Source organism: Hyalella azteca, unplaced genomic scaffold (assembly GCF_000764305.2).
Source record: "Hyalella azteca isolate HAZT.00-mixed unplaced genomic scaffold, Hazt_2.0.2 contig9587, whole genome shotgun sequence".
Taxonomy (NCBI): domain Eukaryota; kingdom Metazoa; phylum Arthropoda; class Malacostraca; order Amphipoda; family Hyalellidae; genus Hyalella; species Hyalella azteca.
The window spans coordinates 71,593-79,802 of NW_025939655.1; positions in this window are offsets into that span (position 1 = coordinate 71,593).

Genomic DNA, 8,210 nt, shown 5'->3' on the forward strand with positions numbered 1-8,210 from the left:
GAGAACGAGGGCGAAATCGGAAAAATTCACGCGGTTTACACATCACCGTTAGGTCTTAAATAATATACGTTTAAAGTTTAAATAAGTTACTTTCATTAGTTTAGGAGATATTTCCTGGTAGCTGTGTTTATGTAAAATTCTGGAGACCGGCGTCAAATTCTGGAGACCGGCCATGCTCGTTGTAGAACTGGAGGAATAACTCTTATGCGCGTGATTGCAACCAGAGTGTGACTGACGAGCTGTGCTCATTCTCACTGTATAAAAATACTTTAAAAAATCTTTTTAAAAAACCACGTTTTTCTTGTGGACTAAAAAGTAGAAAATAAATTATGGCTCGCCCCAAAAAACGTGTGTCGGGCAGCTTTATGATTAAAGCGAAAAGCACACAACACACGAATTTAAAACAAACAAACGCGAAGCTAAGCTAAGAAAAACGTGTTAAAAAGACAATTTAGCAGCTTCACACTTAAACTTCCGCCCCCCGTGTGTGTGGTTGCCTTTACTTACAACTGTAAATTTGGCTGCGTAATATAACTGATATCTTGGGAAATTTGAAGCTACATACGGATTTTTTCAAAGTCTTTCATAATAAACGGTGAGTTGATCTGTTTTGTTCTACTAAATAAATTGATTACATTTGCTCTGACGTGTCTTTTCTGGCAACTTCATTTTCAACACAGGCAATGTCTGCGTATAGAATAAAAACATATGAAGATGTATTTCATGATTTGGGTCTCAGTGACAGTGTGTGATTTTGTTGGTGCATCTCAGATTTTAATAAGCAACCTCGATATTTTTTTCCAGAAATTTTATCAAGCACCGCCGGTAAGGCGTTGCATTTTGTAACTAATTATGCTACTCTAACATGCTATTTTTGTTAAATAAGAACGGTGATGGTCATAAGTGCGGCTCTCTGATAGGGCAACATGGGGCAGCGCACCCCCCCTTTTTTAAACTAAAATTTTGATGAAGTTTTAATTGATACGATGTGGTTCTTTGTTTTGTTTAAAGGTACAACTAGTGAGGAATGTATGATGTGAATTAGATGCCTATAGAGTTATTCAATTTTTAATGAAACACTATTTTGTAAAAAGTGTCAAAATGGGCCCATTGCCCCACTAGGTATCATTTCAATTCATATCGTGTCAACATTTTATTTTAAAATCAAATAGTTCATAATTGATCTCAAAATTATCCCTATAAATATTACTTTCAAAATATAATTCACAGCAATTTCAAAAGCTTCATCTACAGTAATCGAAAACAGTTTCATTTAGCAGCAAAAAAACTTTTATCTGGGCTAAAACAGTTATTCATAAATAACTTAATAACGCAAACTCTTAGCAAAACGTAAATCCGTACACTTCATCCCAGTGAAACTGTCGACCGGCGGTAGAGAACACGGGCCAATATCTGCCATACTTAGCGAGAAACCCGCTATGGGCCCATGACCCGCAGTGGGCTCGCTGCCCCATGTTACCCTATATGGAACATTAGTTCGCTGTTTAAGAATCTTCCATTTAATCGTTTCTTAAAAGCAACAGATAAGCAGTGATTCATCAACAAGGTTTAATTTACTTCGTACATACTAAAGTGTTCTGCTCACAGGGAAATATGTCAAACCTTGCTTGCCTTACTCTGAAGAAACGTATATGACGGTAAAAGTATTCTGGTCTTAAACAGTTCTCCTCATGTTGGTTATTGCCATCATTATTGGCGCCATAATGGCTCAGTTGGCTTAGTGAATTACTACGTATCGACGTGGAAGTACGACTCCGTGATAATGGCAATATGTACTAAATTGACCAAATTGACCAATCTGTACTAAAACGTACGAAATTGCGTAATATTAATATCAATCATTGGTTAATATTAATATTACAAACGTTTGCTTCCTGGTGAAACTTGTTTGGTGGAAAATAGTGCCAACATTTATCTTACATAAATTATTTGTTATAATAAAATCAATCATTGCTGTTAGCCGATGTTCTTTATTTCTTCCTTGCAAAAAAGAATTTAGATTAATTTTGTTTTTCCTCTCAATAACCGTTCAGCCTTTCAAATTGCGATACAAATTAGGATATAAAATTAGCTTTACTGGAAAAGCTTCATAATTGAGATACTTTCCGCTAATTTTGTAATAAAATATCTTGACAGCTAGGTGATCCTACTATCGAAATTTATTCTTTGATTTGTGATTACTTGAAATCATTATTCAAAATTTTGCTACAGATGAATATTTTCATGTAATGCTAGGCCAGGTGAATTAGAATTAGCTAATCTTACCACCTGTCAAAAGAAGGCCTGTCTTGCGAATGCTCACATATTATTGTTGAATAGTCCAGTACATTGCTTTGCACTACACTATGGTACAATTCATGGCTATCAGGGTGCACTGCAATGCTGTCACTTACAACTTTATAATGAATTGCACTTCCACTGCTAGCGCTGTTGAGAATGAACGAGTGACAATAGTTCGGCATGAACGAGTGATTCTAGAACGGTATGAACGAGTGATAACAGAATGGTATGAACAAGTGGGAATAGTTCGGTTTGAACGAGTGACAATAGTTCGGTATGAACGAGTGACAATAGTTCGGTTTGAACGAGTGATTCTAGAACGGTATGAACGAGTGATAACAGAATGGTATGAACGAGTAGTAATAATTCAGTATGAACAAGTGGGAATAGTTCGGTATGAACGAGTGGGAATAGTTAGGTAAGAAAGAGTGATACGAAAATGGTATGAAGGAATGATACTAGTAATCTAGTCTGGATTGTAACGGATTTGAGACATGCTAAAATTTTTGCAACTAACTGTAAGTTGAACCCGTAACTCACTACTCCAAAGCAAATCATGTTCACTACTCGTTATATTTTATTTATTGAGTTTAATAATTATATCACATTAGAAATGTATTTTCTAAGTGCTGGATAACATGATAATGTATTTAAGTCGGTGCTGGAAGTCAACATGCACATTGCATGCATGTTCGCAAATGCTACTCGTGTCCTACAAATAGTGAATGTAGATAAAAGTGCCTGTTTAAAAACCTTAGATATTAAATACAAAAATCTGCTCCTAATTTCTTTCGTGAAACTTAACTTTTCGAGTATTTATTATTTTAATTAGTATTATTCAATTCCAGAGTGATAATAAAATATTAACTCATGATTTTCGTGGGACATGAAAGCGATATTAATGCATCATTTGTAATCAAAATGTAACATGCAGTATCACCGATTTAGGCCAACAGGGGAAAATTAATATCAACGTGGATTACGTTGCACAAGAATCGTATCATCAATTCAACTGAAACTAAATTAACGGAACAGCAAAATTAGGCCAACACCACAGTTGAGTAAATGAGATTATATAAATAGACTACAGTCAGCACTAAGCAGATACGGCACTTAATTTGCTGCTCATCAATAAAAGCCGTTATATTCTAGGCATAACTTCGGTTTGCATGGTTTGAAAAATAAATATAAATCTGTTTGAATTTCTCTAAAAGTTGTTATTTAGGTTTGCTTATAGAATAGATCATTTATATTGAAGGCCTACGTTGGATTGACGTTAGATAAGTAATTTTTTTCTTGCAGGGAGTTGACATAATCGACCCTCCGTCAATTTAACAACTCCAAATAGAACTGATTTTTTATTCGCATTACTGCAAACTGACTTCGCTGACTGGACATCACAGAAACATATGAAAATATTTTAATGTTGTTGTTTGAAATGAACAGATAGACTTTTAGATCGAGTAACGACGAGAAATTTAGATATAACTTCTCACTGTCCAGCTATAACTACCCAGTCATAAAGAGCGACTGATCAGAGTAGCACTAAAAACTTTTCGTATGCACTTACACATCGATAGATCCCGGACGTAATCATATATCGCTGCTCGGAACAAATATTTTTGTGCGTCATCGTATGAAATACGTTTTTCTCGAGCTGTTATACTTGAGCTTCGAATATACTTATCGATGGTGAATCGCTTTTCAGGTAATGGACAGGCTAAAAGTTGTAATAAAGTTTCTAAGTTGATTCGTAATGCCACGGTATGAGATAGTTAGTCGGTCGATGAACAGGACTTTTGCCTGCTGAAAGATCTGCCAAACGAGAAATTCAATGTTTTGCCTCAGCACGAAATGATAACCGAGTTTCGCAAATCACATGCTGTTATGAATGGCTGTGAGATTGTATTTTTAAGTGGCCACTCATTCAGTGTCTAAAGGCGAAATATCCCTTGGAGAACACACGTAAACTTTTGTATTAACTCCGAGGTAATAATTGAGGTCTAAGCATATACCCGCTGTCCCTGTACTCGAATAACTATTGCCAACTTTTTTATCAATCAGACTCCCGAACGCTGAAGTGCTGTGTTTCAGCAGTGGCGTTTCGTCATGAGAATTGAAAAGTATTAATGAAACAAGAGGTAATGCGATGAATTTTCTAGTCAGCATTTCCTGCCACTTTGCAAACTTACGAATGTATCATGTTTTAACAATATTTTCATGCAAGCGAATAAAATGGAATCATACAAAAACGTTTTCTGAACAAACCTTTATATGTGATAAATGGTTTGAGTACCGGCAAAACTCTATGCATATCAAATGCATGCATTCGATGAGAAAATGTGGCTCATGTTTCATTTCTTTATCGCTGTTCCAAAACAAATCAATACATAAGGAACGCATGCTTACAGATTAAGTTTTTATAATATGCTCGTTGTTCCTTTAAAATTGCTTTGTGTGGATTTAAAATAAGGCTTGCACGAAGCAAAACCCAAAATAATTTTAAAGCGATTTCCATGAGAAAAAAAGGTTCATCTTTTTTAACATACAGTTAACGGTTCAAATAAATTATTTAATGATAATTGGTCTTACATTAGATGCTTTGATATCATGCCTTCATATATATATGAGAGCATGGATGATTTATGGACGAGTGGACATCCGTTTTCAGGTGGCCACCGAAAATACGACTAAGTTCACCGAAAATACGACTAAATACTAAGTTCTACTAAGGGGATTTAGGAGATCTGCAACTTACAAGGTTGAATTGGAAAATTAATTTTAAAAGAAAACTTTTCTATGTCCGACTAAGAACTCTTATTTGTGTGATATGAAGAGTGTTCTCATATATTTGTTATGTTATTATCTGTAAATGATTTTATTGCTGACATTTTTATTTATAAAAAATTTTGTCTAATTTCTCACTTGCATGGAAGCATCGTAATCAACATTTTTAGTTCATATAAATCCGGCATACTTTATAAAGTTACAAATAACTAAAAAACTTGTGTTGAAATCGCTAGAAATATAAAGCGGTAGTTACAACGAAAATTTCAGTAACATTTTTCTCAGCGCGACAAGTGAAACTTTAACTGGAGAAAGGAAGAACCAATTTTGAAGGAGGTTTGTTTATGCTATTTGAACAATTCATTGTAGAAATTGATCTCGACAGCTATTTGACTCATTACCCTTTTTTTTGCCAAGTCTCACATCTGCACTCGATCAAAAGGTTCACACCTATTCTGAACTGAATCTTGAGTAAGCCAACCGTAAAAGGAGCGTTATTTTTTAATCGTGATTATGATTAACCAAGGAAAAAATCTGATCGTGATTGCCCTGCTGCTGTGCTGCTACCCGGTGGCAGTACTACGAGCCATCATCACGAACAAAACTTTCGTGCAGGTGAGAAAAAATTTATTTTTTTTTCGGAGATTTAGTTTTAACGCCTATAATTTTCGGTTGAGAGAATTGAAAATAGGGAGCTAATTTATTTTTTTTATTTATATCCATTGTGATATTTCGGTAACGTGATGCCAGTAAGTGTTACTGATAAATTTATGCTCATGTTATTGAGCAGCACATTAAATTTTAAAAATATAAAATATATTGATTTAGACATCTATAAAATAACAATATTTTAGCTATATTATATGTAATAGTCTTTCGTGACGAGGTTCAATAAAAATCTCCCAATTAACACAATTACTTTAATTGAAGGGAATATGAACACTTAAATTACAAACATTTGAACAAAGTTAAATAGAACACAGGTTTAGAGCATAGTTTCATGACACAGAACTGTTTCTTCCTTCACATGCTTAGAGCTCAGCACAGAACTTAGTTCAACACAACACAGCAATAGATCAGCATGCCCGAACACCGAATCACGAACACCAAATCTTCAAGATATCACGGCTTCATGTGTACTTCTATCCTGGTTGACTTCTACCTCTGCAGTTGTCTGAATTCACAAACTAGTCCTTGCTTTTATCCCAAAAACAAGTATGCCCTGAATTCTAACGCTGCTACAGGATCATCAACACCTAAACCTAATTCTACCTTCGCACATTGGTTACTTTTGTTCTTCTTCTCACTCTGTTTCCCGAAGTACTCCTGAAGATTCAGCCGATATCCCTATATTATCTAAGCAATAATCACATTTCATCAAAATGTTAAAAAGTATGCCCATATTATAAAATGTAAATGTGTTTAAAGTTGTCACCTGCATGCCTTCAAAACAGGCGTGAAGATGACTTAATTACTAACTAAGATGGAGTGTAAGATGATGAGAGAGCGTGAGAAATGAAGAAACGAAACTAGCTGATCAATCAATACTCCATAGTTCTCAGTTTACCTCAAACAGGACACGATGTAGATCTGCATTTTAGGCCCCACCTTTCCATACGAGGTATTTTAAAAATTTATTATGATTATTTTTTCGCTCCATCCTAATATTATTTTATTATATAATATTATTATCCCTAAAAACATTACATGGCAAAATTTTTAATAATATAATAAAATTATCAATGCAGGTGAAAATAAAGCAAGAAATCTGTCAGTCAATCGGCAGAATTAATTTGTACCATTCAAGCGGGTAAAACGAGAAGAAGCATATAGAATTTGGCACTAATAAAAATGCACTAAAAATTTAGTTCTCAATTTGAAAATAATATCTGCACATGTTTTAAAACGCAATAAGTTTTTTACTGGAATAATTTTGTGTGCAAAGCATAATTGATTAGTTATATTAATGGACGTTTTATGCCGCTCCTTCTATCACTATAACTTCACGTAAATTGTTCCTACACCGGCTGGCAGTAACACAGATCGGTACTCACTGCAGTGAGTGACAGAGAGCGCATTTTCTCGTCGACGAAAACGTGAAGTCACGGACAGACGGACGGACGATCATGACGAGCACAATAGCGCCTTTTTTCATATACGAGAAAATGCGCTAAAACTACACCAGTAACATATTCACTGTATTCAATGATGACTATAGATGAGAGGAATCGGGTAAACGAAAAAATTGTTCAATTTACCACACAGTTCAGCCACCTGGTTTTCGATTATCAACCTGTCTTATGACTAGTTAGCCAGACCGGTTCATGACTGGTCTGGCTCTCCTCATTGCCCGTCTCCTATTGACCGGTCCGGTGTCCTTGTAGCCCGTCAGTTAGTGCCCGTTCGGGCTATCCTCGTAGCCCGTCAGTTAGTGACCGGCCCTCGATTTGTCTTTTATAACTAGATCGGAGTAATTTAAAAAATATTTTATTATTCGAAAATTCACACTAGAGGGAGCATCGTCACAATAAAATTTTCAACTCCAATTGTTATTTTTCCGTTAACATCACGCGATTTTTGACAACCGCGCTCTATTTGGTTCTATCCTTTTAGCTTTTTTCAACTTTGAACTAGTACTTTTCAAAAGTTTGACTTTAGTGCATTAACCGATAGCTGTTGGCCAGTTTTATGGGTTACATGCTCCCATGTCATAAAAATAATTATCGGTTAACTCGATAAGATATTATTCAAATTTTTGCACAAATTTCTTCCATAACTATAGTGTTCAGATTTTAGCTTTTATTAACAAAAATAAAATTATCTACGTGAGAGAAATCTATTAAACTCGTCAGCCAGCAACAGGTCGCTAGATTATCGATGATAATAAAGCCATCAGGACCAAAAGCTAATAACAATGATAGAACAATTTACAGTGATACAGGAAAATCCTTGGTCGAAATAAGAAATTACCAACAAACGGTGGGTAACAAACTGTTCATGAACCCGTTGGTAAAATTAACAGTCCTACACTAGCGGGTATGTAGCATAATGATCATCTTGTATCCTAAATGACCAGCCACTATAAGTACATAGCTACACCAGTAGTGATTCTTAGCCAATTT